This window comes from Spinacia oleracea, chromosome 6 (genome assembly GCF_020520425.1).
Source record: "Spinacia oleracea cultivar Varoflay chromosome 6, BTI_SOV_V1, whole genome shotgun sequence".
Taxonomy (NCBI): domain Eukaryota; kingdom Viridiplantae; phylum Streptophyta; class Magnoliopsida; order Caryophyllales; family Amaranthaceae; genus Spinacia; species Spinacia oleracea.
This window is the reverse complement of record NC_079492.1, coordinates 76,738,321-76,758,600: the sequence shown is the minus strand read 5'-3', so window position 1 is coordinate 76,758,600 and position 20,280 is coordinate 76,738,321.

Below are 20,280 nucleotides of genomic sequence, written 5' to 3'. Positions count from 1 at the left end.
AGTTGTTATAGAATAAATTTTATATTAAAATGTATGTTTATGTTGAAATTGGAACATATATTTAAATGTAATATGTGCACTTTGGTTTTGGGATATATAGTATACAAAACTCCAGTTGTTGTTTTTATATTTGTTATACAGGTTGCGTTATTCTATTATTGTTTTGACAGGTTTCTATATTTGGTGCAAGGCACTCTAGGTATCCCTAAACAAAATTAGAATTTTCCCGCCAAAAGTGCTTTTTTGCAGCGTACATATATGTTGTACGCTGCAACAAGGGAAAAAAATTTCGCAAAAATTCAGACTTGTTGCAGCGTACAAATAAATGTACGCTGCAAAAAATTGAGTAATTCAGACTTGTTGCAGCGTACAAATAAATGTACGCTGCAAAAAGTTGAGTCTTTTGCAGCGTACATATATATGTACGCTGCAACAAGTCCAAAATTTTGCCAATTTTTTGGCACTTGTTGCAGCGTACATCTAAAAGCCCGCTGCAACAAATCACTTTTTGCAGCGAACATTGTACGCTGCAACAAGTTCAGACTTGTTGCAGGCCCCCCAGTTGCAGCATACGATGTACGCTGCAACAAGGGTCTAAAAGCCCGCTGCAATAAGGGTTTTTTCTACTAGTGTTATCAAATGAGGTTTCAACACGTAGCATTATGACGGTACTAAACTTTCAAACCAACGACAATTTTTGAAAAAAGAAAGGATTCCATATATTGTATTAAAAAAGAGTGAGTTTTTTACAAGAGTGCACATATACTAGACTAGCCGACTATTTGGGGGGTATTACATATGTATATTTTCTTATGTCTACATTTGGGGTTTTCGTCCTTGTCAACTCGTGCCATACTCCTTTGTTTGGGCTGAAGGAAATAATGCCCTTGGTCCAAGTATGCATTCAATGTTAAGTCTAATAAATGCGGTTCAGTATTAATTAACAAGTTAATAATTCAGTGAGATCAAGTGAGCTGAATGCCTAGCTAGAGGCCGCTTCAGTTCAAGTGGAATTAATGATAGTAATCCACAACTTACTCTTGACTGAACCCGTAGGGTCACACAAATAGTACGTAAACGGATCAAGTATTTAATGGCATTAAATACTCCATCTATGGATATTCGGAATCGACGGATCTTGGTTTCAGTGGGAGCTGAGATCGTCACAGGCAAGAAAAGAATACTCCGGAAACGATGATATTGCCGGAAACGGAAATATGGATCGTATCGGAAATATAAATATTATCCAAGTCGTAGATGTTGCCGGAAACGGAAACATGGTACGTATCGGAAAATATTATCGGAAATGGAAATATTACCGGAATCGGAAATATTGCCGGAAACGGAAATATTGTCAGAATCGGAAATATTTTCGGAATCGGAAAATAATTCCGGAAACGGAAATATTAAATATTTGTTCGAAACGGAAATTAATTCCGGAATCGGAAATATTAAATATTGTTCGTATCGGAAATGAATTCCGGAATCGAGAATTTAATCGGAAACGTATCGTACGAATTAGCATTGGACGAGGCCTGCCAGACGAAGGCCCAGCACGAAGCCGGGCCATCGCCCAGCAAGCCAAGCGCAACAACCACACGCCAAGCATACGACCAGGCCCAGCGCAAAAGCCAGGCCCAGCCGTAGCTTGGGCGCGCGCGCGGACAAGGCTGCGACAGTGGGCCTTGCGCTGTGCGCTCGGCGTGGGCCGCAAGGCCTGCGTGCGGGCGTGCGGTACTTGTGCGCCACTCGTGTGTGTTACTCGGAATCCTAAGGCTACCGGGATTCGTAATATGATTAAATCTAATCCTAATAGATAAACCTTGTTTAATTAGAATCCTAGTAGGGTTATAATTAAATAGATTTGTATTCTAATAGGATTATAATTCCTTTCCATAAACTCTATAAATAAGTGCCTAGGGTCACATATTTACAACGAGTTTTCAAGTATTCAAAGTGAGTTTTTGAGAGAAAAATTCAGTCACACATTTGCCTAAAAGTGCCGAAAATAATAGTACCTTAAGGGCAATTCTAGTTGGTCAATCTTAAGGCGGATCCGGACGTGCTGTGGACTATCTACGGAGGGACGACACTTGGAGTCCTAAAGACTTGTTCTTGTTCGGTTCGGGCGCAGCTAGGGAAGGCACGCAACAAAGAGTATGCATCTAAACTATGCTAAATGATTATGTGTAAATAATATGTATTCCTGGCTTAATGGTTGTTTCCGCATGATTTATGAATTGTCATATGTATCATAACCTAACAGTGGTATCACGAGCCTCTTATTATTTTCATAATCTAAATTGCATGAACATGGTTAAATATTACAAATTTGCAAGAATTAAAAGGGGTGATTAATTTTCGTAATTGTTAATTAATTGCAAATTGCGTTTATTTAATTATACGTACGCAGTTTTTCGGCAGTTTCTTCGTTACTCATCCAAATCGAGTGATTTTTGTAACAATTCCGCATGTAAAAGGCATTCTAAAATTTTGACAAAAAGACTATTTTTCTGCCGAACCCAGAATTCTCAAATTCGAAGCCTAACTATGACTTTTCGAAGGTTTTAGTTTTTCGAATGCAAAATTTCGTATATTTAAGATGTTAAATTAAATATTTGCGATTCTTGTTGATAAATCTTGAATTTTTGATTGACCTACTGTATATGTTTAACAAGTTTGAATGCCTAGCCTTGTTAATTATGCAATCTAATTTGTAATTATGATTAATTTGTTGAAAATTAGAATAATTTAGAATTAATTTGATTTTCATAATTAATTATAATTTAATTAGATACCTATGATTAAAAACCACCATAAAAATTGTAAATTTATGATAAATTTTAAATTTTTATGACCTAGGCTTGAATCCATGATAATCGGAAATCAATTGAATAATAAATTTTCGATTTTTCGCCCTAAAATTATGAAATTAATATTATTTATTAATTTGTCATTAATTTTAAATATAAAATTTTAAATTTTATGCGATTCGTTCATATAACTTGCACGCACAAAGCAATGGACGCTACGTGTTACCCTTAAGGGGTGTTGTATAGTGCGGGCATGTGACGACGAGCAAGGGAGCTCGTCGCCCATGCGGCACGAATGCAATGAGCAAGGCCATGGTGCACGAGCACAAGGCAGCAACCCTGCCTTGTGTCGTGGGCTATGAGCAATGGACGAATGGGCGAGGGCGAATGCAAGGCACAGCAGTCGCGTGTGGGCAGCAAGCGAGCTGCGCCACAATGCGCACTGCCTCGCACAAGCGCGCGCAGCCTCGCGCGCAGCGAGCGCAAGCTCGCGTGCCACGAGTGCTCCGCCCAGCGTCAATGCCTCGCGCAGCGAGCGCTGGCTCGCACAAAGCAATTGCTGGCGAGCGCGCGCAGCGAGCGCTGGCTCGCATCAAGCGAGCGCTGGCGAGCGCGCGCAGCGAGCGCTGGCAAGCGAACGCAGCGAGCGCTGGCAAGCGAACGCAGCGAGCGATGGCTCGCGTGCATCGAGCGCTGGCGCGCGCGCAGCGAGCACAAGCTCGCGTGGAGCCTTGCGAAGGATAGCAGCAGCAGCTATGCAACGCAGCGCATGGGCTGCGCGCACATGGCCAGCGATGGCTGTGTGCGTGTGGCCCATGGGCGTACGTTGCGTGGGGTTGTTGCGTTACGATTAGATCGTTTTGAAATTTTAATTTGAAATTTTCAGTTTACGTAATTTTAATTAATTTTAAAATTAATAATTTAAATTATTTTCTTGGATTTTAATTTTGAATATTGTAATTATAATAAATTTTATTTATTCTAATTATTTTACTAAAATTAAAATCATGAATTAATTTAAATACGACTGAAATTAAATTAAACTTTTTGGATTCAATTATAAATTTATATGAGCTTTAAATTTTAATTAAATTTGTATGTTTCCGGTTAGACTAGAAATATATTTTTATGTTTAAAATTAGTAAAGCATATGAATTTATTGGTTTAAGTGGGAGCCCTTTTAGTCATAAACTCTTGATTAGGTCTACAAATCCTTAAGGTTAAAACAACTTGATTAGAATTAATAAGGACTGAATAATTGGTAGATTATTGGTGCCCTTGATTAATTGCTGCAAATGTTTACGTGATGCATAATGTGTTTTACTAACCAGCTATGTGGGCCATTCATGATAATGAATGGGTGAATGGTATATATTGTATATGTACTGTTTTGCAGGTTATGAAGTGACTAGTATGGCCCAAATAGGATAGAAAATATGGTTTGCGTACCATTAATTTGAATGTAATTGGTCTAAAGTACCAAAGTTGTTTTTCAATTCAAATATGGTCTGCGTACCATCAAATAGTTGTAATTAGTTTTAATTATAGCTTATCCTATTTGAAGAAAATGGTGCCTCCCACGGAGATTTTCAAGACGGACTTTGAAGTTAAAGCTTCAAGATGAAGTCGGGCCATACTAGATCACATTTATCTTATGCATGCTTTAAGTTATTTATTGTTTTAAATATGTCTTAAAATGCATGAGATCAAAAGCTTGATTATGTTGCATGATTAAGGATTTTAGTTCACTTAAAATCTAACCAACATAGTAAGAGCCTTAAGTTCCAAACTTAAAAATTGAGTTAAAAGGTGCCATGCCAAAATATACACTTGCTTGGATATCCTTTACATCAATCTAGTAATAGTTTTCGCTCAGCGAGGTGTTACTTATTGGTCCTAAAGGGGCAAGGTACACAAATAATTGTGAGTACATGTTAGTTTTTGTGAAACTCAACGATATAAGTAAGGAGTCCTTTTATATCGTGGCAAAATCGATAGGTTTACCTAATAAGTTCTTAGACGTACCTATCAACCAAGAATAGTTTCTATACTATTAGAAAAAGGCTTTTGCTTACCTAAGATGTTTTAGGATTAAGTCGACAAACTGTGCTTAGTTCTTCAATGATTTTAGGATCTTGGAATCATTTTATTCACACCTGCCGGAACACATAACTTGAATAAAATGCTTAATAAACATTGAATTATGCATGTATGCTAGAATTTAAGTTTATTAAGAGAAACTGTGAATGGTTATTTATTTGTTTATTCTTTTCAATTGTAGTTTTTAATATGGCAAACAACAATTCATTCAACATTCGATCAATTCTCGAAAAGGAGAAGTTGAACGGGAAAAACTTCCTTGACTGGCAAAGGAACTTGCAAATAGTTCTTATGCAGGAAGAAAAGGAGTATGTCCTAGAAGAGGCGATGCCCGAAGCCGCAAGCGACGGGGTCACTCAGGCAGCCCTCAATCGTTGGATTGATGCCAACAAGGATGTGAAATGTCTAATGCTCGCCACCATGAGTGCGGATCTGCAGAAAACGTTCATCAACTCAGATGCTTTCACAATCATCAGTGAGTTGAAGAACATGTTCCAAGATCTGGCTCGAGTCGAAAGATTCGAGACTCATAGGAAAATTCTTGAGACCAAGCTTAAGAAAGGCGAGCCCGTAAGTCCACATGTTCTCAAAATGATTGGACTCATTGAGAATATGAGTCGGCTAGATCAGCAATTTTCTCAGGAAATGGCTATAGACACCATCCTCCATTCTCTTCATAGCGGGTATGATCAGTTCAAACTGAACTACAGTATGAATAGTCTGGACAAAACGCTCACTGAGCTTCACGGTATGCTGAAGACCGCTGAAAAGACGCTCAAAAGTGATAAGCAGGATGTGCTTATGGTGCGTGGGGGCAAGTTCAAGAAATCGGGAAAGAAGAGGAATGCTAAGAAAGGTGGCAACAAGGCCAGCCCAACTAAGCAAACTGGCGCCAAATCTGTAAAGAGGAAGGTCAGTCAACCCACTTCTGAATCCGAATGCTTCTACTGCAAGAAGAAGGGGCATTGGAAGAGAGATTGCTTGAAGCTAAAGGAAGATCAGAAGAACGGAACAGTCGTTCCATCTTCAGGTATTTTCGTTATAGACTGTATACTTGCTAATTCAACTTCTTGGGTATTAGATACAGGTTGTGGCTCACACTTATGTTCCAATCCACAGGGACTAAGAAGAAGTAGAAAGTTAAGCAAGGGTGAAGTCGACCTACGAGTGGGAAATGGAGCACGGATTGCTGCATTAGCTGTAGGAACTTATTATTTGTCGTTGCCCTCCGGGCTAGTTTTGGAACTGGAAGAATGTTTCCATGTTCCAAATCTTACTAAAAACATCATTTCAGTTTCTTGCTTAGATGCTAAGGGATTTTCCTTTTTAATAAAAGACAATAGTTGTTCGTTTTATTTTAAAGAGATGTTTTATGGATCTGCTAGATTAGTCAATGAACTTTATTTATTAGATCACGACAAAAAAGTATATAAAATAAATACCAAAAAGGCCAAAAAGGATGATTCAGATCTCACCTATCTGTGGCATTGTCGATTAGGCCATATAAACTTGAAACGCTTAGAAAGACTTCAAAAGGAAGGAATTCTAGAACCATTTGACTTAGAGGATTATGGTAAATGCGAATCATGTTTACTTGGCAAAATGACAAAGCAACCTTTCTCTAAAGTTGGAGAAAGAGCAAATGAACTATTGGGTTTAATCCATACAGATGTATGTGGACCAATGAGTACAAATGCTAGAGGTGGTTTTAGCTACTTTATCACTTTCACTGATGACTTCAGTAGATATGGTTATGTCTACCTAATGAAGCATAAGTCTGAATCCTTTGACAAATTAAAGGAATTTCAGAGTGAAGTAGAGAATCAATTAGGCAAGAAGATTAAGGCACTGCGGTCTGATAGAGGCGGTGAATATCTGAGCTATGAATTTGATGACCATCTGAAAGAATGTGGAATTCTATCAGAATTGACTCCTCCTGGAACACCACAATGGAACGGTGTGTCGGAACGGAGGAATAGAACCTTGCTAGACATGGTCAGGTCAATGATGGGTCAGGCCAAACTTCCATTAGAATTTTGGGGACATGCACTAAATACAGCTGCACTCACTATAAATAGAGCTCCGTCTAAAGCTGTCGAAAAGAATCCATATGAGTTATGGTTTGGAAAACCTCCAAATGTGTCTTTTCTAAAGATTTGGGGATGTGAAGTATACGTCAAACGATTAATTTCAGACAAACTTCATCCAAAATCTGACAAATGTATCCTTGTGGGCTATCCAAAGGAAGCAAAGGGGTATTACTTCTACAATACATCTGAGAACAAGGTGTTTGTTGCTCGAGATGGTGTCTTTTTGGAGAAAGATCACATTTCCAAAATGACAAGTGGGAGAAAAGTAGACCTCGAAGAAATTCGAGTCGAACAACAAACTCTAGAGAATGCTCAAGATGACATTCAGGATGAAACTCAGAGATCTTTAGAAGAATCTGGTGAGAATCATGGTCAATCTAGAAATGTTACCCCGCGTAGATCGCAAAGATACAGATCTCAACCGGAAAGGTACTTAGGTATTTTGACGAACGAGAGCTATGACGTTCTATTACTTGAAAGTGATGAACCTGCGACTTACAAACAAGCTATGACGAGCCCTAGCTCCAAGCAATGGCAAGAAGCCATGCAATCTGAATTAGACTCCATGTCTGAAAACCAAGTATGGGATTTGGTCGATTTGCCAGATGGCTACCAAGCCATTGGAAGCAAATGGGTTTTCAAACTGAAAAAGGACAAGGATGGGAAACTTGAAGTTTTTAAAGCTATATTGGTTGCAAAAGGTTACAGGCAAGTCCACGGTGTGGATTACGATGAAACCTTTTCACCAGTTGCAATGCTAAAGTCTATTCGGATACTGTTAGCAATCGCTGCATATTACGATTACGAAATATGGCAGATGGATGTCAAAACTGCTTTCTTAAACGGCATTTTAACAGAAACTGTGTTTATGACACAGCCTGAAGGTTTTAAGGATCCAAAGAATACTAAAAAGGTATGCAAGCTAAAGAAGTCAATCTACGGATTGAAGCAGGCATCCAGGAGCTGGAATATACGTTTTGATGAAGCAGTCAGTGACTTTGGTTTCATCAAGAACGCAGAAGAATCTTGTGTATACAAGAAGGTCAGTGGGAGCAAAATTACTTTCCTAGTATTATATGTCGACGACATATTACTTATCGGAAATGACATTCCTATGTTGAACTCTGTCAAGATTTGGCTTGGGAAATGTTTTTCGATGAAAGATCTAGGAGAAGCACAGTACATATTGGGCATCAAGATTTACAGAGATAGATCTAAAAAGATGATTGGACTTAGTCAAAGCACTTATATCAATAAGGTGCTTGATAGGTTCAAGATGGCGGACTCCAAGCGAGGCTACCTACCCATGTCTCATGGAATGACTCTAAGCAAGAATCAGTACCCAAAAACACTTGATGAGCGTAGACGAATGAATGGGATTCCATATGCATCATTGATTGGTTCAATAATGTATGCTATGATATGTACACGCCCGGATGTTGCGTACGCACTCAGTGCTACGAGCAGATACCAGTCAGACCCATGAGAGGCACATTGGACTGCTGCCAAGAATATTCTGAAGTACCTGAAAAGGCACAAAGATGACTTCCTGGTCTATGGTGGAGATGATGAATTAATTGTTAAAGGCTATACGGACGCAAGTTTCCAAACCGACAAAGATGATTTCAGATCACAGTCTGGGTTTGTCTTCTGCCTCAACGGAGGAGCAGTAAGCTGGAAAAGTGCTAAGCAAAGCACTATTGCGGATTCTACAACTGAAGCGGAGTACATTGCTGCACATGAAGCAGCAAAGGAAGCTATATGGCTAAGGAAGTTCATAGGTGAACTTGGTGTAGTCCCCTCCATTAAAGGACCAATAGCCCTGTATTGTGATAATAACGGAGCTATTGCACAGGCAAAGGAGCCTAGACACCACCAGAGAGTCAAGCATGTACTTCGTAGATTTCACCTTCTTCGAGAGTTCGTTGAAAGAAAAGAAGTCAAGATAAGAAAAATTGGAACTGATGACAACATATCAGATCCATTGACTAAACCTCTGCCGCAGGCGAAGCACAACTCGCACACTGCAGCTATGGGAATCAAGCATATTGGAGAATGGCTTTGATGTCTCTGTTTAATGTTTTAAAGTTTTAGAGTTTAAATCTTTGTAAAACATTATTGGTTAATCATTCACAATAAATGAAAAGAATTCATTTTTCCATTTAATTTGTGGTTTATTAAATGATGAGTCCCTTCAATTTGACAATATATTCAAGATAGACTGTCAGGACCAGTCCTGTGACTAAGAAATGTCTATCAAGTGAACTTGAATGTCAAAGGTTGAAAATGGTCCCTAGTCGGAGTTTTCTATAAAATTGGACGCATAGAAAACGTTAGACGATTAGAATGCAAGATGACTAGTAGTTCTGTTTCTTGAACTATGTGGACATGGCAATGTCATAATCATTTGCATAGATACTTACTTTGAAACACTAGTATCGGACAAGACCTATGAAACTTTACTGTAAGAGATGAAAATCTCTCATAAGTAAATTTCATTAAAATTATTAGACACTAAATCCTCAATACCTGAGTGATTTGAGATTACTTGTTTGAGAACTGGTTGCTTTGACGTTGACCAACCGTCGCACCGTAAAAGGAGGCTATAAAGGCAACGCTCAGGTAATCACCTATCAAACGAAGTCTAATCTCAAGATCGCAAGATTGGGATTGTCCTCCCATAAATCGGGATGAGATGCTTAAAAGTTGTACAAGGCCACTCGGAGAGCTAGAAACTGTGAAATGCATGGCCGTGCTCGGATGAATCATAGGCTATGATTATCTGTTTATTTGATCACTTGAACTCTGAAACCGAGGAACACCTCTGGACATAATAAGGATGACAACTCTTACCTTATGTTCAAGAGCAAGCATCGAGCGACAAAGGAATTAGGAAATGCACACTTGTCCCTAAGGACAAGTGGGAGACTGAAGGAAATAATGCCCTTGGTCCAAGTATGCATTCAATGTTAAGTCTAATAAATGCGGTTCAGTATTAATTAACAAGTTAATAATTCAGTGAGATCAAGTGAGCTGAATGCCTAGCTAGAGGCCGCTTCAGTTCAAGTGGAATTAATGATATTAATCCACAGCTTACTCTTGACTGAACCCGTAGGGTCACACAAATAGTACGTAAACGGATCAAGTATTTAATGGCATTAAATACTCCATCTATGGATATTCGGAATCGACGGATCTTGGTTTCAGTGGGAGCTGAGATCGTCACAGGCAAGAAAAGAATACTCCGGAAACGATGATATTGCCGGAAACGGAAATATGGATCGTATCGGAAATATAAATATTATCCAAGTCGTAGATGTTGCCGGAAACGGAAACATGGTACGTATCGGAAAATATTATCGGAAATGGAAATATTACCGGAATCGGAAATATTGCCGGAAACGGAAATATTGTCAGAATCGGAAATATTATCGGAATCGGAAAATAATTCCGGAAACGGAAATATTAAATATTTGTTCGAAACGGAAATTAATTCCGGAATCGGAAATATTAAATATTGTTCGTATCGGAAATGAATTCCGGAATCGAGAATTTAATCGGAAGCGTATCGTACGAATTAGCATCGGACGAGGCCTGCCAGACGAAGGCCCAGCACGAAGCCGGGCCATCGCCCAGCAAGCCAAGCGCAACAACCACACGCCAAGCATACGACCAGGCCCAGCGCAAAAGCCAGGCCCAGCCGTAGCTTGGGCGCGCGCGCGGACAAGGCTGCGACAGTGGGCCTTGCGCTGTGCGCTCGGCGTGGGCCGCAAGGCCTGCGTGCGGGCGTGCGGTACTTGTGCGCCACTCGTGTGTGTTACTCGGAATCCTAAGGCTACCGGGATTCGTAATATGATTAAATCTAATCCTAATAGATAAACCTTGTTTAATTAGAATCCTAGTAGGGTTATAATTAAATAGATTTGTATTCTAATAGGATTATAATTCATTTCCATAAACTCTATAAATAAGTGCCTAGGGTCACATATTTACAACGAGTTTTCAAGTATTCAAAGTGAGTTTTTGAGAGAAAAATTCAGTCACACATTTGCCTAAAAGTGCCGAAAATAATAGTACCTTAAGGGCGATTCTAGTTGGTCAATCTTAAGGCGGATCCGGACGTGCTGTGGACTATCTACGGAGGGACGACACTTGGAGTCCTAAAGACTTGTTCTTGTTCGGTTCGGGCGCAGCTAGGGAAGGCACGCAACAAAGAGTATGCATCTAAACTATGCTAAATGATTATGTGTAAATAATATGTATTCCTGGCTTAATGGTTGTTTCCGCATGATTTATGAATTGTCATATGTATCATAACCTAACATGGGCTTGCACCTTCATAAATTCCTGTGGCTACCTTTTGTTCTATTTGGACTTTTAGCCTTGCTCGTGCATGGGTCGGGGTATAGTGCCCTTGTAGTGTCTTTTCTTCTTGATGTGTTCTATGACTTTATTATTCTTTTTTTTGATCGGACCGAATCCTTGATAAGGATTGCCTACGTATCTTCGTCAGAATCAGGTCGTGCGTAGTTCTAATTATATATATATATTTTTTTTATGAAAAGGGTGTTTATTACACGTCTGCTACCCCCCTAAGTGTTCGTGATTCTTTTGATAACTCGAGAAAGAAGTACGAACACTTGCAGAAGCGGGAGGACTGGTGGCAGAAGAGAATGACGCCCAGGTATGGGCGTTGGAAAAGATCGGCGCCTAGGTCTGGGCGTGAAAAATAATGGCGCCCAGCCCTAGGCGTTGAAACTAAGTTCTTCCGAGCTTTTTCGTTTTTTATTTTAGTGAGTCTTATGCCGTTTTGTTAGAGTAGTGTGCAGAATGCTTGCTTATGAGTTTAATGCGTATTATTAAATGCCTTAACTCCGGACTGAACTTTATTAAATATAATACTTTTTCAATTGGTCTAAATTCGTGAGGTTAGCGAATTCCGCTCCATCTATGTCAGCCAGTTAGACTGCACCGCCTGGTAGGATGGTTTTTACAAAGTATGGTCCGGTCCAATTAGGCCAGAATTTTCCTCGGGGATCCGTGGTAGGTGCACGGACCTCTTTTAACACGAAATCACCTTCTTTGATATTTCGAGGTTTGACTCTTTTATTGAATTGCCTTGCGATACGCTTTTGATACACTTGCACGTGATGTAAAGCTCTCAACCTCCGTTCGTCTAAAAGGACGAGCTCGTCGTACCTAGCTTGAACCCAATCGGCCTCGGGTAGCTTGCTTTCTAGGACGATCCGGAGGGAGGGAATTTCCAACTCGATCGATTGGACTGCTTCCATTCCGTATACCAAGGAGTAAGGTGTTAACCGAAAGGAGGTGCGGATTGAGGTTCGATAACCCCATAATGCGAAGTGTAATTTGTTGGGCCAGTCTCTATAATTTTCGGCCATTTTTTCAATTATGACTTTAATGTTTTTATTGGCCGCATCTACCGCGCCGTTCATTTGCGGCCTGTAGGGAGAGGATTTATGATGTTTAACATGATATTTTTCGAGTAGGTCTTGGACTTCGGCCCTAAGGTGGGAACCTTGGTTGCTTATGATTTCATGTGGAACCCCATATCGACAGAATATGCTCTTTTCGAGAAAGCGAGCTACATGCTTGGCCGTTAATTTCGCGTAGGAGACTGCCTCTACCCATTTAGTGAAGTAATCAATTGCGACTAAAACGTACTCGTGTCCCCCTACACCTGTGGGTGTTACTTTGCCAATTATGTCTATACCCCAGGTAGAAAAGGGCCATGGGGAAGTGAATGTGTATAGTTCTTAGGGAGGTAAGTGGTTAAGGTTACTGAAAATTTGGCATTTTGGGCAGGTTTTCACAAAGTGATGGCAATCGGTTTCCATGGTGGTCCAATAATATCCTGAGCGGGATATTTTTCGGGATAGCATTTTGCCGTTTATATGAGGTCCACACACGCCGTTATGGTATTCTTCCATTAGTCTTTGGGCTTGGTTTTGGTGAACACAAAGTAACTTGATTTTATTCGGCGTGTATTTGTACAATTCTCCCAAGATTATGCTATATTATGACGCGAGGAGGCGTAGGGCCTTTTGTGCTCGCGGGGAGGTGTTTGGGGGGAATTCCCCACTTGTTTTATAACGAAGGATGTCCGTATACCATGGTTCTTCTTCGGTATTTTCAGGTTCGGAGTCTATGGCACAACAATAAGCCGGCTCTTTTCTTCGTTCGACCCGAAGGGTCCTTCCGTCCCACTCACTCGGGATGTTGAGCATCGAAGCTAATTTTGCTAGTGCATCCGCGAATTGGTTGTCGTCTCTTGGTAAGTATGTATACTCGATTTTTTCGAATTGCTCAACTATTTGGTCTAAGTGGGCTTGATATTTTGAGAGACTAGTGCTTCGGACTTTCCATCTTTTGGATATGTGGTTGATTATTAGGGAAGAATCCCCGAAGACTTGTAAATGTTTGACTCCGAGGCTAACCGCGGCCTCTAGCCCGACTATGCAGGCTTCATACTCGGCGGCGTTGTTTGTGGCCTCGAAGTCAAGTTTGACGGAAATTGGTATATGGGCCCCTTCGGGACTGACTAGGAGAACTCCAACGCCGCATCCTTTTTGATTGGATGCACCATCGAAGTATAGTGTCCAATAGTCGTCTCTTATCATCAGAAGTTCCTCGTCGGGGAGGAGGTAATCTTCCGTGGTTTCCTCATTCGTAGCATGTTCGGCCAGAAATTCTGCTACCGCTCTTCCTTTGATTGTTTTTTCTGGCATGAATTTTAGATCGAATTCTGAGAGCATGACTAGCCATTTGGATAAGCGACCGTTTAGTGCGGGCTTTTCGAACATGTATTTTAAGGGGTCTAGTTGCGACACTATATGAACGGTGTGGGCTAATAGGTAATGTCTGAGTTTTTTGGATGCCCAAACGAGGGCGAGGCAAGTTTTCTCAAGTTTTGTAGATCTCGTCTCGTACTGTATGAACTTCTTTCTCAAGTAGTAGATGGCTCGCTCGGATCCATGTACACACTGTGAGAGCATAGCTCCCGCTGCAGTATCCGTGACGGTTAGGTATAGACGTAAAGGAATTCCGGGCAAATGAGGGGAAAGGACGGGTGGTTTGCTTAGGTATTCTTTGATTTTATCGAAGGCAGTTTGGCATTGTTCATCCCATTCGGCTTTTTCTTCTTTTCTCAATTTTTTAAATATTGGCTCGCAAGTCATAGTAAGCTGGGAAATGAACCTACTAATGTATTGCAGCTTTCCTAGGAAGCCCCTTATCTGTTTTTCAGTTTTTGGTGGGGGCATTTCGGTAATGGCTTTAATCTTGGATGGGTCAATCTCTATTCCCCGTATACTAACCACATATCCTAGTAATTTTCCGGAGGTTACCCCGAACACATATTTTTGTGGATTTAGTCTCATGTTATATTTTATGATTCGGGTGAAGAATTTCCTAAGTGCCGGGAGGTGACCGTGCCGGACTTTAGATTTGACGATCATGTCGTCTACATAGACCTCGATTTCTTTATGTATCATGTCATGAAGTAACGTGGTGGCTGTTCTTTGATAGGTGGCCCCCGCGTTTTTCAAACCAAAAGGCATTACAGTGTAGCAATATGTACCCCAAGGGGTAATGAAGGTTGTTTTTTCCATGTCTTCTTCTGCCATAAGTATTTGGTTATATCCTGCGTACCCATCCATAAAGGAGAGAAGCGCATGTTCCGCTGTGTTGTCTACTAATATGTTAATGTGAGGTAGGGGGAAGTCATCCTTGGGACTAGCTTTATTGAGATCTCGAAAATCTACGCACATTCGCACTCGTCCATCTTTTTTAGCTACGGGGACAATATTGGCCACCCATTCTGGGTAGTTGGAGACCTTTATGAAGCCCGCGTCTAATTGTTTAGTGACTTCTTCTTTTATTTTCAAGGCTATCTCCGGCTTAAGCCGTCGTAGCTTTTGTTTTACTGGCGTCATTTTGGGATCCAGCGGAATCCTATGCTCAGCGATTTCTCGATCTATTCCGGGCATGTCTTTGTAGGACCAAGCAAAGACACCCTCGAATTCCCGTAAAGTGGAGATTAGATCGGTTTTTTCAGTGGGAGTTAAGGTGAGGCCAATTTTAATGAATTTAGGATTTTCTTCTGTTCCAATATTTACCGATTCTGTGTCCTCAATTATAGGGGTTTTGAGTTCTTGTTCATTTACAGCTTTTATTAATTCGGTATATTCATCTTCTGGCTCTTTTTCGTGCTCATTAGTGGCGAGGCATTCTGCATTACTACTCGGACTTTTAAGCGGCATGTACTCAAAAGTTCTGTTTATCTTATTAAAGCCGTGAAGTATTACATCAAAAAGATCTCCCGGAGTGGATATTTCCAGGTCGAAACTAATTTTCGGAGGGATTACAATTTTATTAGGTTCAGACTCGGATTCGGACTCGGATTCAGACTCGAATTCTTCCCACATTGGACCCTCTCCCGCAGATATCTTGAACTTCATTCCACGAGCATTAGTCCATTTGAAGGTCTTGCGCCACCCTTGTTGGGTTTGGTCGACCTTTAGGGGTGATGGAGCGATCAGTTTAGTGGGATCAAATAATTCATCTTGAAGGGCCAATGCCATGATTTCTGTTTTGTTCCTTGTTCTTTTCTTTTCTAACCCAAACAACAGCCCGAAAGCATGTGCGTTGGGGGAGGCTTTTGGCATGGTGTAGTTCTTTGAGGCGAGTGGCCTTTTAGAACGTAGAGGGTCGTGTCCCAGAGCATGCATCTCTTGGGTTTGTGCGACCTCTAGGAGTAGATGTTCAGGATATGCTACTTCCATTGCGATCCTTGATGGCTATCACGGGTAGGTATTCAGGGGCCCTGTATCAACATTATGGAGTAGGAGACACATTAGTTTATTTCATGAGTTGGCTTTTTAGACACTTTATGACTACCCTTAAGTCGGACTAGTATATTTGGACTATTGTGTGTGCACTTTGAACTCTTTTATATTTTTGTAAATCTTTGCCCGTGTGACATTCAAGGTTATTTTAATCAGCATGCTCGGTTTTAGTGCCGAACGTAGTCGTTATAGGAAGCCTAACAACGACACAAGGAGTTATTTATTTTATAATTCGTTCTTAGAATCGAGCGCCTTTTTTCATATGTCCTCGTAGCAAATTTGTTACGAATTTTTTATTGCTACGTATACTTTATGCGCGGGTATCGAGGCTTTTGTGCTTGACCAAAAGGCCAGGCAGCAACTTCAGTGCCCAGCTCTGGGCGTTGAAAATGATTGGCGCCCAGCCAGGGGCGCTGAAGATGCGTCCCTGACTGGTACTCGTATTCTGTTCGCGTATCCTTTTTTCGTATATACGACTTAATTTTGCGTGCTCGCCTAATAACGTCCTTTACGCGTTGTGCAGCGTTGTGGGATCCGTTACAGGCTGTCCTGGGCGTCGCTTATTTTTGTGGCGATCGCCCGGGGTTACGGGACACGTATTTTGGTATAACTCTTTGGCCAATTGGTGTTCATGAATGTTTGGGCAATTTTTAGGGTCGTTGGTTTTCTAGTATTATTTGTCACACACAATCACATAATTCCCTACACGTAACTAACATTACAACATGAAGCAAAATAATATGTCACGTAGTTTATGATAGGCTTCTATGGGTAATATTTGCGCCGGCTTGGTACCGCTTCTATCATCGATCCAACACATGCCTCGGTCGAGGTAGTGCATTCACGAGCGAATTTCGTCCCACGAGGCCAATCACGATGTAAGCCAAGGGGGCATGGACCAATGAGAGGGACCTAGTGGGCGAGCGATTGGGTTTGGGACAGGTGTACTACTAGCGAAAGTGCCGAGTGGACAACATTCGAAGCGTTTGCACCCCCCGGGTGGCGATGGGTATCCTTATTCCCAACTCCCGAGATGAAACACACCAAGGGAGCCAAGATTCGTTGTGCGGTTCTGTCCGTTCACATTAATATGCTGATTTTCAGGTCGTCCCAACTTGATAGGGAAATAAACGCGGGGTAGGATCTTTTCACCCTTCGGCTATTTTGATTACCTACGAGCACGAGTATTTCATTAACATCCCGAGCAGAGTCGCCACTGTGAGGGGGTCGAAAAAGCACGAGGCTAATGCGTGACCTCGTCCCTCGTGGGCGTGACGTTGTCAGATCAAGTGTAATTGGATTTTCTGTGAGTTTACACCCAATCGACTAGTAATATAGGAGTCTCCATTCAGTTTTTAACGACAACGAGAAAACTGACAAAACCCGGTTATCGTGACATAAAGGGAGTGCAATTATGTTCGACCACGACGGCCATAGGTTCCCTTGTGATCCCTGGTGTGGGGATCGCTCAACGTACACCCGCAGGGCAAAGATTGAGAGTTCGGGGGACTGTAGCTACCGAGAGGAGTGCTCATCGATAATACTCCAGAGGCAGGTTATCCTTACTAGCTCGGCATAAATAATTGAAGGGACATGCGTTAAACTATGAAACTATTCTGAATTGATTTTAGCAATATGCAACACATAATACTAAATCGATCGTGATTATCTTATTTAGATTGATTTAAGGTACCTAGCATGATAATTCAATTGTCCAAGGTATTATCTTATTAGGCGTGATAGATCAATCAAGTTAATAGTTCGACAATTTTATAAAAGGGTGATAAAAGCGATTAAATCATATGAGGGACACATTACAACGCACCCTTGAGAGGTGCGTTGTGGTTCTCAGAAAACTAACCACTTAGCTTTGCTATTTCTCCTTTTATTTAACGAATCTCGGGTTTCTAAGCAATGTTCCAGTATTTAGGCTTAATTCATCAAGCTACAAGGGGCATGATACGTTCTGTTCGACTTTTGGGTCGATTGCGACAGAACGCTGGATCAATTTCGCAGCGTGAGGCTTAGGCTTAAGGCTAGAGTTAATACTCAGGTTATGCAATTGTGTGTTCCTTTTCACGTCGGTTTTAGGCTGTATTTATAGGAAAAGGGTGTGTGAAAAGATAGATTTTAAGATACGAATCCAAGAAGAATCCGGAGGTAAAACGGCCACAGGCATTTTCAGCGCCCAGGGCTGGGCGCCGAAGATTTCGGCGCCCAGATCCAGGCGTTGAAAATGGGATCTGGGCCGAGTTCTTTGTCAGATTTGGACTCTTAGAATACGTAGATTTTGAGATTTATCCGAGTCTTTTAGTGCGTATTAATTTTATGACGGAATGCGTCTGGGCCCGTTACGAACTCTAGGTTCGTTAGGAATTTAATTAATACGTAACTCTTATTATCGAATTATACCAGGAATGCAAATTCTATCCCTTTTAGGATTTATGTTGGAGTGCAACACATAATTCTGACAGGTTTCTATCTTTTACGACTTTGCCACTTTTAGCAACTACCTTTTACAGCAGTTACTATTCTTAGCAGGTTTCTATAAATAGTAGCTTTGGCTGAAATGAAAGGGTGATTGAGATTCGTTATTTTATAGGAGATGCGTTGCCTAGTGGAGATTTTATGTTCTCATCATCGAACCTTCCCTTTCGGGAATGGGGACAAAAGTAGGTGTCTACAATAATTAACAAGTCTAGGCATTCATAATTGTTAAACATATACTGTAGGTCAATCAAAAACTCAAGATTTATCAACAAGAATCGCAAATATTCAATTTAACATCTTAAATTTACAAACTTTTGCGTTCGAAAAACTTAAACCTCCGAAAAGTCATAGTTAGGCTTCGAATTTGGGAATTCTGGGTTTGGCCGAAAAATACTACTTTTGTCAAAATTTTAGAATGCCTTTTACATGCGAAATTGACACAAAAATCACTCGATTTGGTTGAGTAACGAATATTCTGCCGAAAAACTGCGTACATATAATTAAATAAACGCAATTTGCAATTAATTACGAAAACTAATCACCCCTTTAATTCCTTGCAAGTTTGTAAAATTTAACCATGCTCATGAAATTTAGATTATGAAAATAATAAGAGGCTCGTGATACCACTGTGAGGTTATGATACATATGAATAAACATAAATCATGCGGAAAAACCATAAAACCAGGAAACATATTATTTACACATAATCATTTAGCATAATTCAGATACATACACTTTGTAGCGTGCCCTCCCTAGCTGCGCCCGAACCGAACAAGAACAAGTCTTTAGGACTCCAAGTGTCTTCCTTCCGTAGATAGTCCACAGCACGTCCGGATCCGCCTTAAGATTGACCAACTAGAATCGCCCTTAAGGTACTAAGAATTTTCGGCTAATAGGCTACAAGTGTTTGGCTGATTTTGTTCCAAAATCTTACCTTTGAATACTTCAATCCTCGATTTAAATATGTGACCCTAGGCACCTATTTATAGAGTTTATGGAAAGGAATTATAATCCTATTAGGATACTAATTAGTTTAATTAGAATTTCATTAAAACTCTTTTAAACTAATTCTATCTTTATTAGGATTAGGATTTAATCAATGAACGAATTCCATCAGCTTTAGGATTCGTATCGAACACAAACGTTGCACGACCACGAGCGTGCCGCACAGCCCACGAGCGTCAAAGTGGGGGCATCTTGACTATTCTCCGTCCCTATTCGGGAACTTTGACTTTCGCTTTCCTAACCGAACGCTTAGTCAAAGTGGGGGCTTCTATAGACACCTAATTCGTGTCTCCCCTAATGGGATAATGACGAAAACATTACCCTTTTAGGTGGTTGGAACAACTCCATGCGGAAGTCCTAATTGCTAATATATATTCCGAAATCCAAAATCCGAAGTCCAATTCCCGAGCCCGTTCCCATATCGGGACTCGGTACAAAATTTAATTTCCAAAAATCAAATTAAAAATCCAAACACAATCTCACCCATTGGACCTATCCATTGGTTTTATAAGGTCGTTTCCAGTCGAAATGACATCAAGCAATCAAAATTCGGGCGCCGACCCTTAAAACTGAGCATGTCGGGCACCGTCCCGTAAAACCGAGTCCAAATTACAAAACCCGGAAGAGAAAAGGTGTGTTTTTAGTCGCAAAATTACTTAACCACCAAGTAAAGCCACGCTCCAAATTTGTACAAGGTGCAAATCTACAAAACAAAAGAAAAGGACGGTGTCCTCGTCCTTGTTTGGCATGACCTGAGACATGTCACCTGCGCCAGGCGTTGGCCTTGCGCTGGGCGCTGACGTGGCTTGGCGTTTAGCCGCAAAATCTTCTATTTAAACCCCTCATTTCCACAAAATCAGGGGGAGGAACAATTAATACAACATCGTAATACTGGTTTTTCCTCTCAAAAATTCA